At 40.1% G+C, this 23,962-nt stretch overlaps 1 long non-coding RNA gene across 7 annotated transcripts in view; it reads left to right on the top strand.

Moving 5' to 3' along the window:
- LOC112586947 overlaps positions 1–23,962 on the top strand; it is a 506,468-nt gene that overhangs the window by 49,856 nt on the left and 432,650 nt on the right. The window contains exon 3 of one of the 7 annotated variants that reach the window (XR_006553466.1): positions 13,794–14,040. The exons of the other annotated variants lie outside the window; for them this stretch is intronic. This is a non-coding gene — a long non-coding RNA (uncharacterized LOC112586947). Of the gene's footprint in view, positions 1–13,793; positions 14,041–23,962 lie in introns of those variants that run through there. 7 annotated transcript variants of the gene reach the window in all.

Raw genomic sequence — 23,962 nt, 5'->3', positions numbered from 1 at the left:
CTTCTCCTCTTGCCCCCAATCCCTCCCAGCAACAGAGTCTTTTCCAATGAGTCAACTCTTTGCATGAGGTGGCCAAAGTACTGGAGTTTCAGCTTTAGCCTCATTCCTTCCAAAGAACACCCTGGACTGATCTCCTTCAGAATGGACTGGTTGGATCTCCTTGCAGTCCAAGGGACTCTCAAGAGTCTTCTCCAACACCCCAGTTCAAAAGCATCAATTCTTACCAAATAGAATATTGTTCTCCCAGATCTCTTCCTCATGTTCTTTAGATTTCCCCCCACATTTTCTCCTCTTTCTTAATGCATTATATGGTAGGAGATCACTTGCTTCCATCTTCCAGCTGATTATCTGTTGCACTAGGTGTATTTTGGCCTTTGGACCATCATGTTTTGATCATATTTTTAACTTTGGAGATATCCTTTGTTGCTTTTTCATTGCAATCTATTATTTTGTTTGAACACAATATCCCTTTCAACCAATTCGAGGAAATTAATTATGTTTATTTTGCAGTTTTAATTTCCCGTGTTTATATTATTTTGCAGTTTTATTTCATTTGCAATGATTCCCTCATTCCCCCAGGGACTCATTTTTCTACTGAGTTTAGAGCTTATTAGTATTGTTATATTTGATGTCTTTTCTCTTGGTTTTCCTCAAACATATAGACATTCTGTTGTCCTTAGCTGTGTATTGCCAGAAATGAAAATCGCTGTTTGTATAACACTGAAACAGGTTCTCATTACAGGAGCCCGGCTCCAGTAGTTAGGGGGGCATGGGGAGGTGGGGAAGTATGGGTGGAACCAGAGCACCAGGAGTCCAGTCCCTCCAGGGACCACTGCCTATCTATAGCACTGCTTCTCCAGCCTCAGGCTCTCTGGAATTTCCTATGCCTCAAATCCCACTTTATTTATTTATTTATTTATTTTTGGAGAGTGCTGAAAATTTTTTTTAATTAATTTATTTTATTATTATTATTTTTTTTACTTTACAATATTGTATGGGTTTTGCCATATATCAACATGCATCCGCCACGGGTATACACGTGTTCCCAATCCTGAACTCCCCTCCCACCTCTAATGAGGTGGATGAAACTGGAGCCTATTATACAGAGTGAAGTAAGCTAGAAAGAAAAACATCAAATCCCACTCTAGAGACCCACCCTCATGTCTTGACTCTGCAGACCGGTCAAGAGTCTGTAGCTGTAAGTAACCACGTCCTTCAGGACGACAGGGATGTTGGTGCATCCTGATGTAAATACTGTCATTCTTAATGGATCACCTCACCAAGTGTCTCTGTCCTACTCTTTCCCCTAGTTCCCACTGTTTCTGCCCTTTGGATTATTTTGGGACACGCTTGGGAAAACACACTGACCTTCTGTTTCTTTTGTAAGACATTGTGACTCCCTTAGCTCTTCTAGACTTGCAATCTGGTCTGAACAGCTATATATTCTCCAGAAACCCAGTTGGTGGAATCTCTTTCAAATTTACTGCTCTGAGATTAATTAAAAAAAAAAAATATATATATATATATATACACACACACACACTTTTTTCTGTTATTTTAATGGGATTTTTTAGAGTAAATCTTGTATTCAGTTAGCCAAACTGGAAAGTCAACTCTTTGTTAAGGCCTTCTGTATGTAACCAGGACCTTTCCAAACAAATGTCTTAAGGTTGGGTCAGAAGTATTCTCAGCTATGCCCCACAGACTCGTCCCTGCTCATAGTCAGTCAGAATTCCTTGCTGAGACGTGTTCAGATGTTGTCCTCCTCAGAGAGACTTTAAAGACCATCTTTTCTCACTTTTTAGGGAATATAATTACAAAGGCTCAAACTTTGAACTTGAAATCTACTTGACATTTATCTCAGGAAGTTTCAAGAACTTTACACAAGAAGTACTCCTGGTTGTTGATCTTTTCACCCAGACTTTTCAAGGAGGTTATACAGATTAGGTTCCTTTGAATTCAGTTATATTTGTCAAGCACTTTAACTTTACCTAGAATTGTACATTGATGTTTCATTTGAAACTCTTGACAAATCTTCTCAGTGGATATGTAGTATTATCCATATTTAGCACATGAGGAAATTGATTTAGAGAGTCCTCAAACATTGAAATTCCTTCTCTTGAGTATACATCATGTGGGTTTCTTAATGATTGAGGTAAGATCAGTATCCTTAGACCAAAGCTGATTTTAAGTCTAGGTGTGTATCCTTGATGGAGAAGGCAAGGGCACCCCACTCCAGTACTCTTGCCTGGAAAATCCCATGGACGGAGGAGCCTGGTAGGCTGTGGTCCATGGGGTCACTAAGAGTCTGACACAACTGAGTGACTTCACTTTCACTTTTCACTTTCATGCACTGGAGAAGGAAATGGCAACCCACTCCAGTGTTCTTGCCTGGAGAATCCCAGGGACGGGGGAGCCTGGTGGGCTGCCGTCTATGGGGTCGCACAGAGTCGGACATGACTGAAGCAACTTAGCAGCAGTGTATCCTTGAAACTAGATAGGAATTAAACTAGACCATAGTGGTTGGATTCAATATTTATTTGGAAAAAAATATACCTGATAGTGACAGATTAGGTTCTTATTTTCAAAAGTCATAAGGCTGATTATTCCTTTAAAAATCTCCCTTGAGAAAAACGGTTTCATGTGTAATTATAGAAATTATTGCTTTAAGATGCTTGATCACTTTCATTAACTCCATATTTCTGCTCAGATTCCCTTTTAATCAATTATATCAGTTATCTACTATTGTTTTAGAGTATTTATTGACTTGAGTCAAAATCATTGACTTAAAACAACCACCATTTATTATTGTTCCCAAGTCTACTATCCAGCAGGGTAGTTCTGCTGATCTGTTCAGGCTCAGCAGATCTCACCTAGGCTCAGTCTATATTCAGTCTGGGAGTTGACTGGAAGCTGACTACTCTACTCACGTGTCTGATGGTTGGCTGGCTGGCTGTTGGCTGCAGCTATGTCTTTTATCATCCAACAGGCCAATACAGGCTTGTTTATGTGGTGACATCAGAGCTTCAGGAAAAGAAGTGAAAACTCACCAGGTCTCTTGAGCTCTGTAATTAGAATCAGCATAACATCACTTTGACTGTACTTCATTAGTCATAATAAGTCATAAAGAGAAAAATGAACTCTAGTACACTGTTGGTAGGAATGTAAATTGGTGCAGCCACTATGGAAAACAGTTCGGAGTTTCCTCAAAAGCTAAAAACAGATCTATCTAGCTATTCCACCCCTGGGTATACATCCAAAGAAAATGAAAACAGAAATTCAAAAATGCACATGCAAAAAAAAAAAAAAGCAAAAAAACCAAACATGCATCTCAATATTCATACCAGCATTATTTATGATAGCCAAGATATGGAAGCAACATAAATGTCCAACAGATGAATGGATAAAGAAGCTACAGTTCATACATACAATGGAATACTACTCAACCATGAAAAAAGAATGAGATTTTGCCATTTGCAACAAAATGGATAGACTTAGAGGGTCTTAGTAAAATAAGTCAGACAGAGAAAGTCAAATAGTATATGTTACCACTTAATTAAATCTAAAAAGTAGAACAAATGGATAAATATAATAAAACTGAAACAGACTCACAGAGAATAAACTAGTGCTTACCAGTGGGGAGAGGGAAAGAGAGAAGGGGAAAGAAAAAGTAGGAGATTAAGGGTATAAACTATTATGTGTAAGATAAACTACAATGATAGATTGTACCACACAGGGAATATAGCCAATATTTTATAGTAACTTTAAATGGAGTATAATCTATAAAAAAATTTGAATTGCTATATTATACATGTGAAACTAACCTAATACTGTAAATAAACTATTTATATAAAAAGATGGGGAGAGAACAAGATGGTGGAGGAGTAGATGGATGTGGATTACATCTCTCTCCACGGATACATCAGGAATACAACTTGAGACACACAAATGCATGCAGAACACCAGCTGAGAGCAGACAGGAGGGCTTGACCAGCGGAAAAAAATATATAGACCCACGCAAAACTCAGTAGGATGAAGGAACTAGAGGAAAAAACAGGAGTGTTAGTAGGACTAGACATGCCTTTGGGGGGTGGGGGAACTGAAGCAGGAGTCCGATCCCCACACTGGGGCAGTTGTCTGCGTCAGAGGAGAAACATTTAAGGCTGAGAGTGAAACAACTGATCTGTGAGGGCCTAAATGGAATGGGAATCAGACGGTCCTTGCAGCAGCCATACGTACCCCAGACAGGGACACAGATTCCCCTGGAAGGTGCAGCAGCTGGGAGATGGAGTTTAGGGATTGTGGAGCAATACCAGAGTGAGGGCTGCTGTTGACTGCAGAGAGATGGGTCTAGGCGATATGAGGGAGAAGATTGTGCTGGGAAATGCCTGTGGAGGAAAGTCGGGCAGCCATGGAAGCAAGGCGATACTGCTGAGTCATGTGTAGGGGTAGAGCCATCAGCATAAATTTTCTCCCCCAAATGCCAGCACTGGCAGCTGAACAATAGAGAGGCTGGCCCATCAAACACCTGATGCACTGAACTACAGAGTAAGACCCCACCCAGGGTGCTCCTTTAAGTGCCTGATGTGCCGAACTACAGAGTAGGACCCCAGTCAGGGGGGTTCCTCTATGTGCCTGATGCTCCGAACAACAGAGAAGGACCCCAGGCAAGGGAGCCCTCTAAGTCCCTGAATGGTCAGAGCTACAGAAAAAGACTGGCCAAAGAGGCCTTCTGATCACCAGCTACTAGAAGCTCAAAAAAAGACTCTGATAGGGCCATAACTCCTGCAGTGGAGGCAGTCCGTGTCCCTGCACACTTGGCACTGCCAGGGTCCCCACAAGCCAAGCAGCTGCGCCACCTTCACGCTCAACTCTCACTGGACAGAGTTTCCACAGGCAAAAAAAGTCTTTCGTCTATGTGTGCAGGGTGCCTTGGTAGTGTCCGACTCTTTGTGACACTGTAGGCTATGGCCTGCCAGGTTTCTCTGTCAGGAAGGGGAATTCTCCAGGCAAGAATACTGGAGCAAAGCCAGTACTGGTTGCCATACCCTTCTAGAGCCCTGTATTTCCTACTGTCCTAGCCACCAACTCCCCTGAGCACCCGGTGCTACAAGACCCTTGCGACCCAAGCAGCTGCACCACCTCTGCACCTGGCCCTCACAGGGGCAAACACACATCCTCCAGGGCTGCCTCAGGAACAAACCCCAGTGGATGACCCACATGCAGTGGTGGAAATAAAACCACAGTTGAAACCCAGGGGCAGTGTGACTAAGGAAGAAGACCCAAAACCCTCCCACAAACTGTACAAGCTGCAGATTAAATCCACATGATCAACTAGGCAGACTCTGTGTGTGTGGAATATATAAAGGGTCATTGAGAGCTCCCACACAAAAAAACGCACTAGTTCTGATAGCTGTGGACATTGGAGGCAAGAACACAGAGAAGTAGGACCAGATTAGATCCTGAGCTGCCCCCACAGCAGGTCCAGAGATCAGCACAGTGTTGGAGGGCATCCTAGGGAGGTGAGGTGGACTGTGACTCCCAGCGAGGGAAAGACTCTGACAGCAGTGACTCAAGAAGAACATTTATTATTCTTATATTGTGACTTGTTCTGTAGATTCTTTTGGATTTTTTTTTTCTTTTTGTTTCCTTCCCCTTTGCCCCCCACCCTGCATTGTAGTTGTCGATTTTATTGGCACTATGAAGTATAATTTGGAGAAGGCAATGGCACCCCACTCCAGTACTCTTGCCTGGAAAATCCCATGGACAGAGGGGCCTGGTGGGCTGCAGTCCATGGGGTCGCTAGCAGTCGGACACGACTGAGCGACTTCACTTTATTTTTTCACTTTCATGTATTGGAGAAAAGCTTTTAAGCTTTTTTTTTTTTTTTCTTTTTTTCCTCAGTCACATTTTTTATTGTTATAAACCTCTGACTCTATTTTGGACTTTTGCAGTTCTGGGGAATTTTCTTTTTTTTTTTCCCTCTTTTTTTAATTTTAATGTTTTAAACCTATTATTTTTTCTACATTTATTCATTTGTTTGCTTTTCCTACTGTTCTTTTCCCTTTGCAGTTAATCCTTAATGTATATAAATCTTCTTTATCTATCTCTATTTATCTTTGCATATCTGTTCGTTCTTTCCTTTCCTCTTAACATATTTGTTAGTTTTATTTTCATTGCTTTATTCCCCACTTGGCACCTTGCTTTAGTTTTGTTTTCTATTTTGTGCTTTAGTTAGTTTCAACATAATTTTTGGTTTCCTTTGTTCACTGGGTCAATCTATTGCACTTTATTTTTGTTTAGATTTTGCTTATGGATGTATATGTGTATATTCAGTCATACTTTTTATTGTTGTTATAAACCTCTGCTTCTACATTGGGCTTTTGCAGTTCTGTGGAGTTTTCCTTTTTTTTTTTTTTTTTTTTTTTTTACTTTTTCTTCCATTTTTTTCTCTCTTTTATAATTTTTACTTTTAATTTTTTTTAGACCTATTATATTTTTTCTACATTGATTCCTTTGTTTGCCTTTCCTACTGTTCTTTTCCCCTTGAAGTTAATCTTTAATGTATATAAATCTTCTTCATCTACCTCTATTAACTTTGCATATCTATTTTTTCCCTCTCAGCAAATTTGTTAGTTTTGTTTTCATTGCTTTATTCCCCACTTGGCACCTTGCTTTAGTTTTGTTTCCCAGTTTGTGCTTCAGTTAGTTTTGTTCTTAACTGGTAAATATAATTTTTGATTTCCTTTGTTCGCTGGGTCAATCTATTGTTCTTTATTATTTTTGTTGCACTGTTTTGATTCTGCTCATGGGTGTATATATGTATATTCCATTATTTTAATTATTATTTGCCTGATTTTGTAACTGACTTTTGTCTGGGGTTCATCTTTGGTTTCTCGTTTTTGGATATTAGTTTTAATCTCACTTAATGCCATAACAAACCACTTGTGGAATTTTCATTCCTGACCAGATATAAAACCCTGAGACAATGGGTTTTGTCTCAGGGTGGAAGCACTGATTCCAAGACCCTAGACTATCAGAGAACTAACCTTGTGGCAGTGGCGGCCACGTCTCTTGAGTTGTGTCCAACCCTGTGCAACCCTATGGGCTGTAGCCTGCCTGGTTCCTCTGTCCATGGGATTCTCTAGGCAAGAATACTGGAGTGGGTTGCCATTTCCTACTCCAGGAACTAACCTTAGGGAGTATCAAATAGTGAGAACTTATACAAAGAAAACCACTTGAATACAAGACCCAACCATCAGTAGCACCCTGTGCAGGACACCTCATCTAAACAACAAACAAAGCAAAACTACAAACCTAGTCATCAACAGACAGGATTACCACCTCACTCAGCCTTGCCCATCAGAGGAAAAACAAACAAACAAAAACTCAGCACAAATCTCAACCTATATAAAGCTTACACAGACCCACTGGACCAACCATGAAAATGAAAGGGGAAGTGAAGTCACTCAGTCGTGTCCGACTCTTTGTGATGCCATGGACTGTAGTCAACCAGGGTCCTCTGTCCATGGGATTTTCCAGGCAATAGTACTGGTGTGGATTGCCATTTCCTTCTCCAGGGGATCTTCCCAACCCAGGGATTGAACCCAGGTCTCCTGCATTGTAGACAGATGCTTTACCATCTTAGCCACCAGGGAAGTCCTGTAGGAGGGCAGAAAACAAAAGGAAGAAAGAATTCAGCCTTGAAGGCTGGGAAAAGGAGACCTTAAACACAATATGTTGGGACGACCCAGAGGGAGGGTGTGGGGAGGGAGGAGGGAGGAGGGTTCAGGATGGGGAGCATGGGTATACCTGTGGCGGATTCATTTCGATGTTTGGCAAAACTAATACAATATTGTAAAGTTTAAAAATAAAATAAAAAAAAATAATGAAAAGGCAGGGAAATACTACACAAATGAAGGAACAAACTAGAAACACAGAAGTCCAAATAAATGAAGAGGAAATAGGAAAATTACCTGAAAAAGATATAAGAATAATGATAGTAAAAATGATCAAAAACCTTGAAAACAGAATGGAGAAAATACAAGAATCAATTAACAAAGACCTGGAAGAATTAAAGAATAAACATACAGAGACAAATAACACAATTACTGAAATTAAAAATACGCTGCTGCTGCTGCTAAGTCGCTTCAGTCGTGTCCGACTCTGTGCGACCCCATAGACGGCAGCCCATCAGGCTCCCCCGTCCCTGGGATTCTCCAGGCAAGAACACTGGAGTGGGTTGCCATTTCCTTCTCCAGTGCATGAAAGTGAAAAGTGAAAGTGAAGTTGCTCAGTCGTGTCTGACTCTTAGCGACCCCATGGATTGCAGCCTACCAGGCTCCTCCATCCATGGGATTTTCCAGGCAAGAGTACTGGAGTAGGGTGCCATTGCCTTCTCCGAAAAATACTCTAGAAGGAATCAATAGCAGAATATCTGAAGCAGAAGAACAAATCAGTGAACTGGAAGATAAAATGGTAGAAATAACTTCTGAAGAGCAAAATAAAGTAAAAATAATGAAAAGAACTGAGGATAGTCTCAGAGACCTCTGGGACAAGATCAAACACACCAACATTGGAATTATAGGGTCCCAGAAGAAGAAGAGAAAAAGAAAGGGTATAAGAAAATTTTTGAAGAGGTTATAGTTGAAAATTTCCCCAACATGGAAAAGTCCAAGAGGCACAAAGAGTACTATACAGGATAAACCCAAGGAGAAACATGCCAAGATACATATTAATCAAACTAACAGAGACTAAATACAAAGAAAGAATATTAAAAGCAGCAAGGGAGAAGCAACAAGTAACATACAAGGGAAACCCCATACGCTTAACAGCTGATCTTTCAGTTGAAACTCTGCAGGCCAGAAGGGAGTGGCATGATATATTTAAAGTACTGAAAGGGAAAAATCTACAACCAAGATTACTTTCCCAGCAAGGATCTCATTCAAAATTGTGGGAGAAATAAAAAGCTTTTCAGACAAGCAAAAGTTAAGAAAATTCAGTACCACAAAGCCAGCTTTACAACAAATGTTAAAGGGAATTATATAGTCAAGAAATACAAGAGAAGAAAAGAGATCTACAAACTCAACCCCAAACAATTAAGAGAATGGCAATAGGAACATATATATCAATAATTACTTTAAATGTAAATGGATTAAATGCTCCAACCAAAAGATACAGACTGGCTGAATGGATACAAAAACAAGACCCAGATATATGCTGTCTACCAGAAACCCACTTCAGACCTAAAGACACATATAGACTGAAAGTGAGAGGATGGAAAAATATATTCCATGCAAATGGGAAGCGAAAGAAAGCTGGAGCAGCAATCCTCATATTAGACAAAATAGATCTTAAAGAATATTACAAGACATAAGGAAGGATACTACATAATAATCAAGAGATCAATCCAAGAAGAAGACATAACAATTGTAAATATCTATGCACCCAGCATAGGAGCACCTCAATACATAAGACAAACACTATCAGACCTAAAAGGAGAAATTGATAGTAACACAATAATAGAAGGAGACTTTAACACCCCACTCACAGCAATGGGCAGATCATCAAAACAGAAAATTAATAAGGATACATAAGTCTTAAATGATACATTAGATGAGATGGATCTCACTGATATCTTCAACACATTCCATCCAAATGCAGAATACACCTTCTTCTCAAGTGCACATGGAGCATTTTCCAGGATAGACTACATTTTGGGTCACAAATCAAACCTCAGTAAATTCAAGAAAATTGAAATCATATCAAGCATCTTCTCTGACCACAACTCTATGAGACTAGATATCAGTTACAAGAAAAAAAGAAAAAAAAAACTATAAGAAACATAAACACATGGAGATTAAATAACACATTTCTAAGTAACCAACAGGTTACTGAAGAAATCAAAGGGGAAATCAAAAAATTTCTAGAAACAAATTACAATGAAAACACAACAACTCAAAACCTATGGGATCCAGCAAAAGCACTTCAAAGAGGGATGTTTATAGCAATACAATCCTACCGCCAGAAACAAGAAAAACATCGAATAGACAACCTAACTTTACACCTAAAACAACTGGAAAAATAAGAACAAAAACCACCAAAATTAGTAGAAGGAAAGAAATCATAAAAATCTGAGCAGAAATAAATGAAAAAGAAATGAAAGAAACAATAGTAAAGATTAATAAAACTGAAAGCTTGGCTCTTTGAGAAGATAAACAAAATTGGCAAACCTTTAGCTAGACTCATCAAGAACAAAAGAGAGAAGAATCAAATCAACCAAATTAGAAATTAAAAAGGAGAGGTTACAACAGACAACGCAGAAATACAAAGGATTATAAGAGACTATTATGAACAACTATATGGCAATAAAAGGATAACCTGGAAGAAATGGACAGATTCTTAGAAAAGATCAATCTTCCAAGACTGAACCAGGATGAAATAGAAATTATGAACAACCCAATTACAAGCACTGAAATTGAAGCTGTGATAAAAAATCTCCCAAAAAGCAAAAGCCCAGGACCAGATGGCTTCACAGGAGAATTCTGTCAAACATTTAGAGAAGAGTTAATGCCTATCCTTCTAAAATGCTTTCAAAAAATTGCAGAGGAAGCAACACTTCCAAACTCATTCTACAAGGCCACCATAACCCTGATGGTGCCAAAACCAGACAAAGACAACACAAAAAAAGAAAACCACAGGCCAATATCACTGATGAACATAGATACAAAAATCCTCAACAAAATTTTAAAAGAATTCAGCAACACATCAAAAAGCTCATACACCATGATCATTTGGGTTTATTCCAGGGATGCAAGGATTCATCAATATATGCAAATCAATCAATGTGATACACCATATTAACAAATTGAGAGATAAAAACCATATGATCATCTCAATAGATGCAGAAAAAGCCTTTGACAAAATTCAGCACCCATTTATGATTAAAACTTTTCAAGAAATGGGCACAGAAGGAACCTACCTCAACATAGTAAAGGCCATATATGATAAGCCTACAGCAAACATTATTCTCAATGTGAAAAACTGAAAGCATTCCCCCTAAGATCAGGAACAAGACAAGGGTGTCCACTTTCATCACTATTATTCAACATAGTTCTGGAAGTCCTAGCTACGGCAATCAGAGAAGAAAAAGAAATAAAAGGAATCCTGATCGGAGAAGAAGAAGTAAAACTCTCACTGTTTGCAGATGACATAGAAAGCCCTAAAGACAGTATCAGAAAATTACTAGAGCTAATCAGTGAATTTAATAAAGTTTCAGGATACAAAACCAATACACAGAAATTACTCACGTTTATATATACTAACAATGAAAAACCAGAAAGAGAAATTAAGGAATCAGTCCCATTCACCATTGCAACAAAAGGAATTAAATATCTAGGAATAAACTTATCTAAGGAGACAAAAGAACTGTACACATAAAATTATAAGACACTGATGAAAGAAATCAAAAACAACATAAACAGATGGAGAGATATTCCATGTTCCTGGGTAGGAAGAATCAATATTGTGAGAATAAGTATACTACCAATTGCAATCTACAGATTCAATGTGATCCCTATCAAATTACCAATGGCATTTTTTCATAGAACTAGAACAAAAAATTTCACAATTCATATGGAAACACAAAAGACCCTGAATAGCCAAAGCAGTCTTGAGAAAGAATGGAGCTGGAGGAATCAACCTTCCTGAGTTCAGATTATGCTACAAAGCTACAATCATCAAGACAGTATAGTACTGGAACAAAAACAGAAATACAGACCAATGGAACAAGATAGAAAGCCCAGAAATAAACCCATGCCCCTATGGGTACCTTATTTTTGACAAAGGAGGCAAGAATATACAATGGGGCAAAGATAGCCTCTTCAATAAATGGTGTTGGGAAAACTAGACAGCTACATGTAAAATAATGAAATTAGAAAACTTCCTAACATCACACACAAAGATAAACTCAAAATGGATTAAAGACCTAAATGTAAGACCAGAAACTATAAAACTCTTGGAGGAAAACATAAGCAGAACACTCGACATAAATCAAAGCAAGATCCTCTATGACCCACCTCCTAGAATAATGGAAATAAAAACAAAAGTGAACAAGTGGGACCTGATTAAACTTAAAAGCTTTTGCACAGCAAAGGAAACTATAAGCAAGGTGAAAAGACAACCCTCCGAATGGGAGAAAATAATAGCAAATGAAACAACTGACAAAGGATTAATTTCCAAAATATACAAGCAGCTTGTAAAACTCAATGCTAGAAAAACAAACAATCAAAAAGTTTGATATTTGGCAAAACTAATACATTTTGTAAAGTTTAAAAATAAAATTATTAAAAAAAAAAAACCAAAAAACAAGTTTGAAGAAGACCTAAACAGACATTTCTCTAAGAAGACATACAGATGGTTACAAACTCATGAAAAAAATGCTCAACATTGCTCATTATTAGAGAAGTGCAAATCAAAACCACAAGCTATCACCTCACACCGGTCAGAATGGCCATCATCAAAAAGTCTACAAACAATAAATACTGGAGAGGGTGGGGAGAAAAGGGAATGCTCTTGCTCTGTTGGTGGGAATGTTAATTGATACAACTACTATGGAAGACAGCATGGAGATTCCTTAAAAAAATTAGGAATAAAGCCACCATATGACCCGGCAATCCCACTCCTAGGCCTATATTCTGAGGAAACCAAAATTGAAAAAGACACATGTATCCTATTGTTCATTGCAGCACTATTTACAACAGCTAGAACATGGAAGCAACCTAGATGTCCATTGACAGATGAATGGATAAAGAAGTTGTGATACATATACACAATGAAATAATACTCAGCCATAAAAAGGAATGCATTTGAGTCAGTTCTGATGAGGTGGATGAACCTAGAACCTACTATACAGAGTGAAGTGAGTCAGAAAGAGAAAGATAAATACCATATATGGAATCTAGAAAAATGGTACTGAAGAATTTATTTTCAGGGCAGCAATGGAGACACAGACATAGAGAATAGACTTATGGACACGGAGAGGGGAGGAGAGGGTAAGATGTATGGAAAGAGTAACATGGAAACTTACATTACCATATGTAAAATAGATAGCCTACATGAATGTGCTGTATGGCTCAGGAAACTCAAACTGGGGCTCTGTATCAACCTAGAGGAGTGAGACAGGGAAGGAGATGGGAGGGAGGTTCAAAAGGGAGGGGATATATGTATGACTATGGCTGATTCATATTGAGGTTTGTCAGAAAACAAAATTTTGTAAAGCAATTATCCTTAAATAAAAAAAGAAAAAGAAAAAGATAGGAATTAATTTTAAATAAGTCATGAAGCCAGTTCAGATACAAAAGGTATGGGGCCAGAAGGTCCCATTGCAAGGGACATGGATATAGAAAGGAGAATAACTGGCCTAATTTTTGCCAGCAGTCTACCACATCTTTTTGTAAATATGCCTCAGGGCTGTGGGTGGTAGCTGCTATGGGCTGTCCTTTCTGGAGAACTGCCCTCCGCTGAAGGAAGCTGCCTTGTCCTGTAGATTATGCCCCATCTTTTGTGTGTGTTTGGGGGTGGGGGTGGGGAGAAGAGCAGCCCACAGCAAATTACTGATGAGCATGGAAATACGAAAGACCAGCCTCCTTGCCTACGTGGGTGACAGCTCTGTGTTGGGTTTTAAGTTCCAGAGCTTCCCCGTAGCGTGATGCAAGACTGGACTTCATCTGAGACCACATCCTTGCTTAGCTTATCATCCTCCGCTCTCTTAACTTTCCTCACCTCTTTTACAGGTTTTTCTGAAGAGTACTTCTTCAATGATTCACAGGCATCCAGTTCCCTCCCTCAGACCCTTTGTCCTGGGATCCCTACCATGATGGATGTTTATGATGACAGGATATTAACAGACAGCAGACACTTGTCCTTAGTATTGACATATTTATAAATGTTGCTGCGTATTTTTAGCTTGGTTGCGGTCTCTGAGATTTCAAATGCTATTTTATACTTTGGTAAAAATAACAAGAACTTGTGTTTACTGAGTGTTTCAGTTCAGTTCAGTTCAGTCGTTCAGTCGTGTGCAACTCTTTGCGACCCCATGAATTGCAGCACGCCAGGCCTCCCTGTCCATCACCAACTCCCAGAGTTCTCTCAGACTCACATCCATCGAGTCAGTGATGCCATTCAGCCATCTCATCCCCTATCGTCCCCTTCTCCTCCTGCCCCCAATTCCTCCCAGCATCAGAGTCTTTTCCAATGAGTCAACTCTTCGCATGAGGTGGCCAAAGTACCGGAGTTTCAGCTTCAGCATCATTCCCTCCAAAAAAATCCCAGGGCTGATCTCCTTCAGAATGGATTGGTTGGATCTCCTTGCAGTCCAAGGGACTCTCAAGAGTCTTCTCCAACACCACAGTTCAAAAGCATCAATTCTTCAGCACTCAGCCTTCTTCACAGTCCAACTCTCACATCCATACGTGACCACAGGAAAAACCATAGCCTTGACTAGATGGACCTTTGTTGGCAAAGTAATGTCTCTGCTTTTGAATATGCTATCTAGGTTGGTCATAACTTTCCTTCCAAGGAGTAAGCTTATCAAGGGGTAAACTCTCTGCTCAGTAACTTAGGTGCTTATATAATCTCATCTAATCTTCACTATAACCATTTGAAATAGTACTTGTTATCAGTTTTTATACTTTTAGTGTTTTCTAACAATTTCATATCTGGGATTTTGTTCTATTATTCTTTACTCAGGCATAAATTTAGCCTTTGACACGAGGTATGAGGAAATGCCTGATAAGTGGCACAGACTAGGCAACTTGACCTTCGTGTAACCAGGAAAATCAGGCCTGTCTGTGTTCATCATTGAACATTGTTGATAGGGAAACCTAATGGACATGTGAACATTCCTGTTCAAAAGATGAAATCTTTTCAGTGCAGCCAGGAGATCACCGTGAATTTTAGTGTTGGCTGTTGAAAAGTGTTTTGTTAAATAATACATCTGGGGGTCCAGACATTTCCATCTTAGTTATTAAAAAGTTCTACCAGGTTTTCACTTAGTAGCATTAATTCATTCATACAACATTTATTAAGTTTTCATCACCCCATGGTAGGTACCTCTCCCCTCTTTCCTTCTGTCTCTCTCCACATATATAGTAAGTATTGTTGATGTCATAGGAAGATGAGAAATGAGTCAGTAGCCACTGTTCAAGTCAGTGAATCTCTAATTTCAGCAGCTGCAGCAGGAAATAGGAAATCTTATAAAGGGAGGGTCAAGGAACAGGCATCAATTCTTTGTTGGTTGCATGGCAATGCTTTGTCTTTTTCAGTTCTGAGGGAAATGGCCTCTGAGTCCAAGGGAAACTCCAGAAAGGAAGACCAGATAAGACTGTTTAGCATGGTGCTAAGCCAGAATCCAAGACTTGGAGAGGTAAAGGCAATGATCCCCAAGGTTACATGGCTAGGAAGTAGTGCAATCCTGACTTGAACGTAGGTGCCATGCTGCCTGCTGAACTGGCAGGAAACAGATGAGAGGGCGATGTGGTGATGTGCAGGGCTTGCTTCCCGGAGAGGAGCTCAGGCCAGACAGAGAGCTACAGCCAAAGCTAGGGAAACTCCAATCAGTCACATTACATGACACTGTCATGACTCTACTCATTGAGCTAAACCCCTGGAAGTCTTGTTTTTAGAGGTTTTAGCTGGATTATAAAATTAAGTACATTTAGTGGCTCAGATTCTCCAGGCCAGAATACTGGAGTGGGTAGCCTTTCCCTTCTCCAGGGGATCTTCCCAACCCAGGGATTGAACCCAGGTCTCCTACATTGAAGGCAGATTCTTTACCAGCTGAGCCAGCGATGGGAATGCCAGACCACCTGACCTGCCTCCTGAGAAACCTGTATGCATGTCAAGAAACAACAGCTAGAACTGGACATGGAACAACAGACTGGTTCCAAACAGGGAAAGGAGAACATCAAGGCTGTATATTGTCACCCTGCTTATTTAACTTATATGCAGAGTACATAATGAGAAATGCTGGGCTGGATGAAGCACAAACTGGAATTAAGATTGCCAGGAGAAACATCAATAACCTCAGATATGCAGATTATACCACGCTTACGACTAGTCAAGGCTATGGTTTTTCCTGTGGTCATGTATGGATGTGAGAGTTGGACTGTGAAGAAGGCTAAGTGCCAAAGAATTTATGCTTTGAACTGTGGTGTTGGAGAAGACTCTTGAGAGTCCCTTGGACAGCAAGGAGATCAAACCAGTCCATTCTGAAGGAGATCAGCCCTGGGATTTCTTTGGAAGGAATGATGCTAAAGCTGAAACTCCAATACTTTGGCCACCTCATGTGAAGAATTGACTCATTGGAAAAGACTCTGATGCTGGGAGGGATTGGGGGCAGGAGGAGAAGGGGACGACAGAGGATGAGATAGCTGGATGGCATCACTGACTCGATGGACGTGAGTCTGAGTGAACTCCAGGAGTTGGTGATGGACAGGGAGGCCTGGTGTGCTGTGTTTCATGGGATTGCGAAAAGTCGGACATGACTGTGCAAATGAACTGAACTGAACTATGGCAGAAAGCAAAGAACTAAAAAGCCTCTTGATGAAAGTGAAAGAGGAGAGTGAAAAAGCTGGCTTAAAACACATTCAAAAAACTAAGATCATGGCATCCAGTCCCATCACTTCATGGCAAATAGATGGGGAAACAATGGAAAGAGTGAGAGACTATTTGGGGGGGCTCCATAATCACTGCAAATGGTGAGTGCAGCCATGAAATTAAAAAACGCTTGCTTTTGGAAGAAAAGCTATGACCAACCTAGGCAGCGTATTTGTTAAACAGCAGAGACATTACCTTGCTGACAAAAGTCCATCTAGTCAAAGTTATGGTTTTTCCAGTGGTCATGTATGGATGTGTGAGTTGGACTATAAAGAAAGCTGAGCGCCGAAGAATTGATGCTTTTGAACTGTGGTGTTGGAGAAGACTCTTGAGAGTCCCTTGGACTGCAAGGAGATCCAACCAGTCCATCCTAAAGGAAATCAGTCCTGAATATTCATTGGAAGGACTGATGTTGAAGCTGAAACTCCCATACTTTGGCCACCTGATGCGAAGAACTGACTCCTTAGAAAAGACCCTGATGCTGGGAAAGATTGAAGGTGGGAGGAGAAGGGGACAACAGAGGATGAGATGGTTGGATGACATCATGGACTCGATGGACATGAGTTTGAGCAAACTCTGGGAGTTGGTGATGGACAGGGAAGCCTGGAGTGCTGCAGTCCACGGTGTCACAAAGAGTCGGACACAACTGAACAACTGAACTGAGTGGCTCAGAAGTATAACAGACATTTGGAGAAACAGGGAACTTGAGAGAGAGCCACAGAGTAATGAATGTGTTTTTGAGTTCAGCCGGTTTGAAACCTCTGCTAAAACGAACAAGGAACTGCCACGAGGCTTAATCTTGGGAGCTTTTGTAAAGAAAATTTCTCTGGAAAGTGAGTAATTAAGACATAATTCTTTCCCTGAAAGAAAGGGAGCCCATTTTACCAGGAGATCTGGCTCCTTATTCCGTAAGAGGTTGAAGGTTGCAAGTGGGCACTGTATGAGTTCTGCTGCCCAGAGGGGACAGTCACTGGCATCAAGCCCACAGTGACCCATGTGCTGGCACAGCCCATAGGAAGGATCCACAGGAGTGATTCAAGTTCCTAAAGACAATTTGTTTCTTGCTCAGTTGGTAAAGAATCCCCCTTTAATGCAGGAGACCCTGGTTTGATTCCTGAGTCAGGAAGATCCACTGGAGAACGGATAGACTACCCACTCCAGTATTCTTGGGTTTCCCTTGTGGCTCAGCTGGTAAAGAATCCACCTGCAATGTGGGAGACCTGGGTTTGATCCCTGGGTTGGGAAGATCCCCTGGAAAAGGGAAAGGCTACCCATTCCAGTATTCTGGCCTGGAGAATTCCATGGACTATATAGTCCATGGGGTCACAGAGCTGGACATGATTAAGTGATTTTCACTTCACTTCAAGAGAAACATAATCCTTCAGAGCCCAAGGAACACCCAGCCTTGTCTCAGTTTTTAGTGGATTTTTATGTGTGTCTCTGTCTTGAAGACAAAGCCAAAAACTGATTTTCACGTCAGCCCAAGGTGATCTTCCCTACTCTAAGCAAATAGCCAGGGAATGCCTGTCTCTTCTATCACGTAGCATGTCGGCGGTACATCATAGAGGAAAGGGGTGAGAGCAGAAGGCAAAACGGTTGGATCAGGACACAAAAGCAGTAGGAGCCTAATGAGCAATCCTTGGCAGGGGGCCCAGGGCAGCTTCAGGACAGGGACAGAGCCCAGGAGGAGTCCTTCCTGCTTTGGGTTAAAAAAATAGACCCAACTCTCCTCTAAGAGGTGGTCTATTCATTCTGTGCAGCATTAGGTCATTCCTTTGAAAATTTTAGGTAGTAATAAAAACAGTCATTTTCTTAACAATACTCCTTGAATCACCTTCTGCATCCCTGGATCATATTAATTTTTATCTTGTGTGTGGGCAGTCTCCCAGAAAGTTTCAATCTTGGTGAAAGTTTAAACAGCCCACAGCCTTTCGAAAATTTCTCTATGTACCCCATTTACTTCTAATACTTATCTCTGATGGGAAATAAAAGGTAATTGGGCTTCCTTGGTGGCTCAGCAGTAAAGAATCCGCCTGCCAAAGCAGGAGGTGTGGGTTTGATCCCTGGGTCTGGAAGATTCCTTGGAGGAGGAAATGGCAACCCACTCCAGTATTCTTGCCTGGGAAATCTCATGGACAGAGGAGCCTAGCAGGCTACAGTCCATGGGGTCGCAAAAGAGTCAGACATGACTTAGAGACTCCACAACAACAAAGGATAATCACCATATAGGCCAGGAAACAGTATTTTTCTTAATAACCATAATCATTCTGGAATTGGCAAAACCTTTCTGACATAGAATCCAAAAGTAGCTTCATGTTTTCCCTGCCCTTGTAGAACTTAGCATTTTCCTCGCAGCAATGATACTGTGCAAGTTTCCAAAACTCTCCACGCTATCAGTCCAACTGGCTTTCCTTGAGGAAGCTGATAAATTTGGCCTTCTCTTTTCAATCTGCCAGCCCAGGAAACCTTGGACTTGGGAAGGTTTGCCCAAGATGTCCAGGTTTGTTACTATGAACCGTGTTTCTGTGTAAAATTTTCCAGATGCTTATACAACCTGTAATAAGATCATGGGCCTTTGAACTCTGAGCAGGTGTATGATTTTACAGCTCAATATTTTAAGATAGAATTTGTTTTAATCTTCTAGTTAAGCCTCTTTGTAGAAACAGAGCTGCCAAGAGAACAAATGCAATTCACTTGCAGTTGTTTGTCTAGTTAACAGTAAGTACGCCAATCAGTTTCCTGTTCACACAAAAGATTTTCTTGTGTTTGAAATCTTTGACCAAGGGGACATTGACTTGGATGTTTATAAGGAATTCACAAGGTTAATTATCTATAGTGCTCTGTGCACCAGGATGTGAAGCGACTTAACAAGCAGCCGCTAAGTATCAAGCAAGTATACTGCCAGCACTGAGCTTTTGAAAAGGATCTTTGTGTGCGCAACAAGAAGACCTCACAGGGGTCTGTATGGAAACAGGGCTTCAGTGAAGTGAAAGTTATCAGGAAGTAGGTGGACAGCACAGAGGAAAGGAGAAAAGAAGCTTTCTTGTCAAGATAAAATTAAGACAAGGGTTTGCAAATGGTCCATTTCCCTCAGGTTTTGTGTTCAAGGTTTTCCTGTTCTTTTTTCTTTTTTTTCCTTCCCCTGCCATGTATGTCTTCCTTTTTCTTTAATATGAAAACATTCACTTTAAGAAGTATTTCCAAAGAGCCTCTTGAGTCTTAAGGTCCATGGCAGGTTTGTGTTATCTTTGGAGACAAATTGTCTGCTGTGTTCATGGTGGAAGCCCATCAGCCAAGGCCCGGCATGCTGGGGGCAGGTGGTGCCTTGGGAGCGTGGCTGATGCACCCTTCACACAATGCAGAGATTCCTTACCGTGGATGTAACCCCTCACCCCGATGTGTTCATTGATGTGTTTGTCCTTTTTTGCCAGGCTGTTTAAAATCTCTTCTCTTTACTTGGTTGCCCAAAGATATTTCCCTTCAGCCCAAATAAGTTAGTCATAAGTTGTACATTGTTTATGTCTAAGCATAAGGGAAAGGGAAGGTGTTATGAAACCTGAATGACAATGGTGGCATATTCTTGGTTCTAGTTTCAAAACTGCTGGTTTAAATGGAAGATGGAGAAATTCACAGGCGTCCTTGTAGAACCAGTGTCTCTTGTAGTGAAGGCTGAGAGAACGTGGCTATGAGGAAACCCCTTGTTAAATGTGCAGTTTGGAAGATAGAAACCTATGACCAGAATTTGGACCAGGGGTCAGCAATTCTCAGGGAAGTGACCCCTCCCTCCCGTGCCATTCTGATGTGAACAGATGGCAGATGTGATAGATGAAAGCTGGTGGCACAATGTATCTAGGCAGGAGGGGCAGAGACATCTTCTCAGTTTTGTGTGCATCTGAAGTTGTGAGCAAAGGCATTCAGAAGTCCCCCAAGAGCAGATCACTGATGTAAGCTGAGGGGAGCCTCCAGGCTCTGTTGGTCCTGTGGCAGGAATGCGGGGATCCATCATGACCAAGGGATTGAGGCCACGTGTTAGCAGATGGACACCAGGATGCTATGTGGAAGCCAGGTCAAGGTGCGCCGCTCCTCCACACACCATGAGAATAAGATAGAATGAGTCATATCTGGAGCAGGAAAGTAGCATGGGCCTGACACATCAACAGACACCTGTGCCTGCTGCCGCAGGGAAGCCATCTGCTTACCTCCTCCTCTTCTCAGAACTTGTTAGCATCAACCCTAGGATAAGGGTAAAGAAGAAACAATCCTGAACAGCCGAGTTCTTTCCCTATTAAATTTTTTATTTGAGATCATTATGGATTCACATGCTGCTGGAAGAAATAACAAAGATCTTATGTATCCTTTACCCAGTCTCCCAAGTGGCTGCTGCTGCTGCTAAGTCGCTTCAGTCATGTCTGACTCTGTGAGACCCCATAGACGGCAGCCCACCAGGCTCCCCCGTCCCTGGGATTCTCCAGGCAAGAACACTGGAGTGGGTTGCCATTTCCTTCTCCAATGCATGAAAGCGAAAAGTGAAAGTGAAGTCGCTCAGTCGTGTCCTACTGTAGCGACCCCATGGACTGCAGCCCACCAGGCTCCTCCGTCCGTGGGATTTTTCCAGGCAAGAGTACTGGAGTGGGGTGCCATTGCCTTCTCCGTCCCAAGTGGCAACACCTTGCAAAATGGCAGTATAATATCATGGCCAGGATATTGATATGGATTCAGTCAAGGTACAGAACATTTCCATCACCACAAAGATCTTCATGGTGTCCTGTTATAACCACATGTACTTTCTTCCCTGACCCCTTAACATCTGGCAACCACTATTCTCTGTTTCTCTAATTTTGCTTTTCTGAGAGACTATTTCTCCTTTATCTTTGAAGAATTATGTCACTGATACAAAATTCTAGGTTGATGGCTTTTTTCTTTCAATACTTGAGATATTTAACTTTGTACTTGCATAGCTTCTGACAAGAAGTCCAATATATTCTTATCCTTGTTCCTACATAGGTAAGGTGTTTTTTTTCCCCCATCTGGTTTCATTAAAGATTTTCTCTGCATCTGATTTTTTGAAATTTGAATATGCACATGCATAAATATGTATATGTTTTGCATTTAACCTGCTTTGCATATTCTGAGCTTCATGGATCTGATGATTGGTGTCTATCATTAAGTTTGAAAGTTCTGTCATTATTACTTCAAATATTTTCAAGTTGTTTAGCTATTCTAGTTCCTTTACCTTTACATATAAATTTTAGAATAATCTTTTCTATGTAGATAAAAAGTATTGCTGATGTTTGATAGGAATTATGTTAAACCTTTATATTATTTTGGGAAAAGTTGGTGTTTTAGTATCTTGAGTCTTCCAATATGTAAACACAATATGCTTCTCCATTTATCTTCTTTGATTTCTTTTATTAGCATTTTATAGTTTTTAGTATAAAAGCCCTATACATGTTTTGCTAGACGTACACTGGAAGCTTTTTTAAAATTAAAGAATGAAAGGATTGTAAATGGTATTGCATTTTTTATTACAATGTCTTAATTACATGTTCATGGCCACTACATAGAAATACAATTAATTTTGTATTTTTCTCTTATATCCTGAGATCTTGTTGAACTCACTTATTATTCCTCTAAGTTTTTTCTAGATCCTTGGGATTTTCTACACATCTGTAATTTGGGACAGTTTTGTTTCTTCCTTTCCAATCTGTATGACTTTTATTTCCTTTCCATGCTTTGTTGCACTGACTAACTTCCAGCACTGTGTTGAGTAAGAGTGGTAAGATTAGACATCCTCATTTTGTTCTCAATCTTAGAGGGACGATATTCAGTCTTTTATCATTAAGTGTAATGTTACCTGTAAGTTTTTTGTAGATGTTCTTCATCAAGATTATGAGAGACCTGTTTATAAGTTTATAAGTTGAGCAAGTTTTGTAAGTTGAGCAAGTTTTCTTCTATCACTATTTCTCTGAGAGTTTAAAATTATGAAAGGGTTTTGAATGTTGTCAGATGCTTTTTCTGCATCCATTGATGTGTTATGTTTCTTCTTTAGCTAGTTAATATGGTAGATTCCCTTGATTTAGTTTTGAGTATTGAACTAGTCTTGCATCTCTGGAATAAACCTCTCTAGTCCATGATGTGGAGAAGGCAATGGCACCCCACTCCAGTACTCTTGCCTGGAAAATCCCATGATGGAGGAGCCTGGTAGGCTGCAGTCCACGGGGTCACACAGAATCGGACACGACTGAAGTGACTTAGCAGCAGCAGCAGCAGCAGTCCATGATGTATAATTATTTCTCATTTTTGGTGAATATTGTATTGCTAAAGTCTTGTTAAAATATTTTGAGTTTATATTTATGAGGGATATTAGTCTTAGTTTTCTCTTTCTGGTTTTGACAGGGTAATACTAACTTTATAAAATGAGTTGGAAAGTATTCTTTCCTTGTGATAATTGTTTTTATGTGTCAACTTGGCTAGGCTGTGGTACCCAAATAATTGGTTAAACATTATTCTAGATATTTCTGTGAAAGTATTTTTTGAAATGAGATTAACATTTATATAAGCAGAGTTAGTAAAGCAGATTACCTTCTATATTATGGGTGAGTCTGATCTAAGCAGCTGAGGACCTTGATAGAAAAGTGTTGACTTCCCTTGGGAAATTTATCAACACACTGCCTTGGAAGTTAAACTATAACATTGATTCTTTCCTGGAGATTTTGGGCTTGCCAGTCCTGATACTCACAAGAACCAATTCCTTAAAATAAATCTGTCTTGCATGCTCTTGCTCTTGCTCTCTCTGTCTCCATGAATGCATGCACATGCATGCACACACACACACACACACATCTATCTATCATACTATCTATAAACACACACATCCCTTACTGGTTCTGTTTCTCCAGAGAACCCTGTCTGATATACTTGTTTCTAAATTCTGAAAGAGATTACATAAAATTCGTGTTGATACTTATTTTAAATATTTAGAATTCACTGGTGAAATCACTGTGCCTGGAGATTTTTTGTTTTAAAATTATTAATTCAAGTTCCTCAACATTTGTAGCATTATTCAAATAATTTCACATAGACTGAGTTGTAGTAGTTTGAAAGTTTTTAAAGAATTGGTTCATTTTTTGACATTGTCAGATTTTGCCGTGCAGATTCTCTTATTTTCCTTTGATGTCCACATGGAAAGCAACTGCTTTGTTCCTGATATATTGTGTCTCCTTTCTTTTATCTTTGTCAGAGTTGTAGAAATTGTCAATTATGTCAATATGTTAAAAAAACCATGTCTTTGTTTTTATTGATTTTC

This window comes from Bubalus bubalis, chromosome 9 (assembly GCF_019923935.1).
Source record: "Bubalus bubalis isolate 160015118507 breed Murrah chromosome 9, NDDB_SH_1, whole genome shotgun sequence".
NCBI lineage: Eukaryota > Metazoa > Chordata > Mammalia > Artiodactyla > Bovidae > Bubalus > Bubalus bubalis.
The sequence above is the reverse complement of the archived record's forward strand: the minus strand, read 5'-3'. Positions and strand labels throughout refer to the sequence as shown.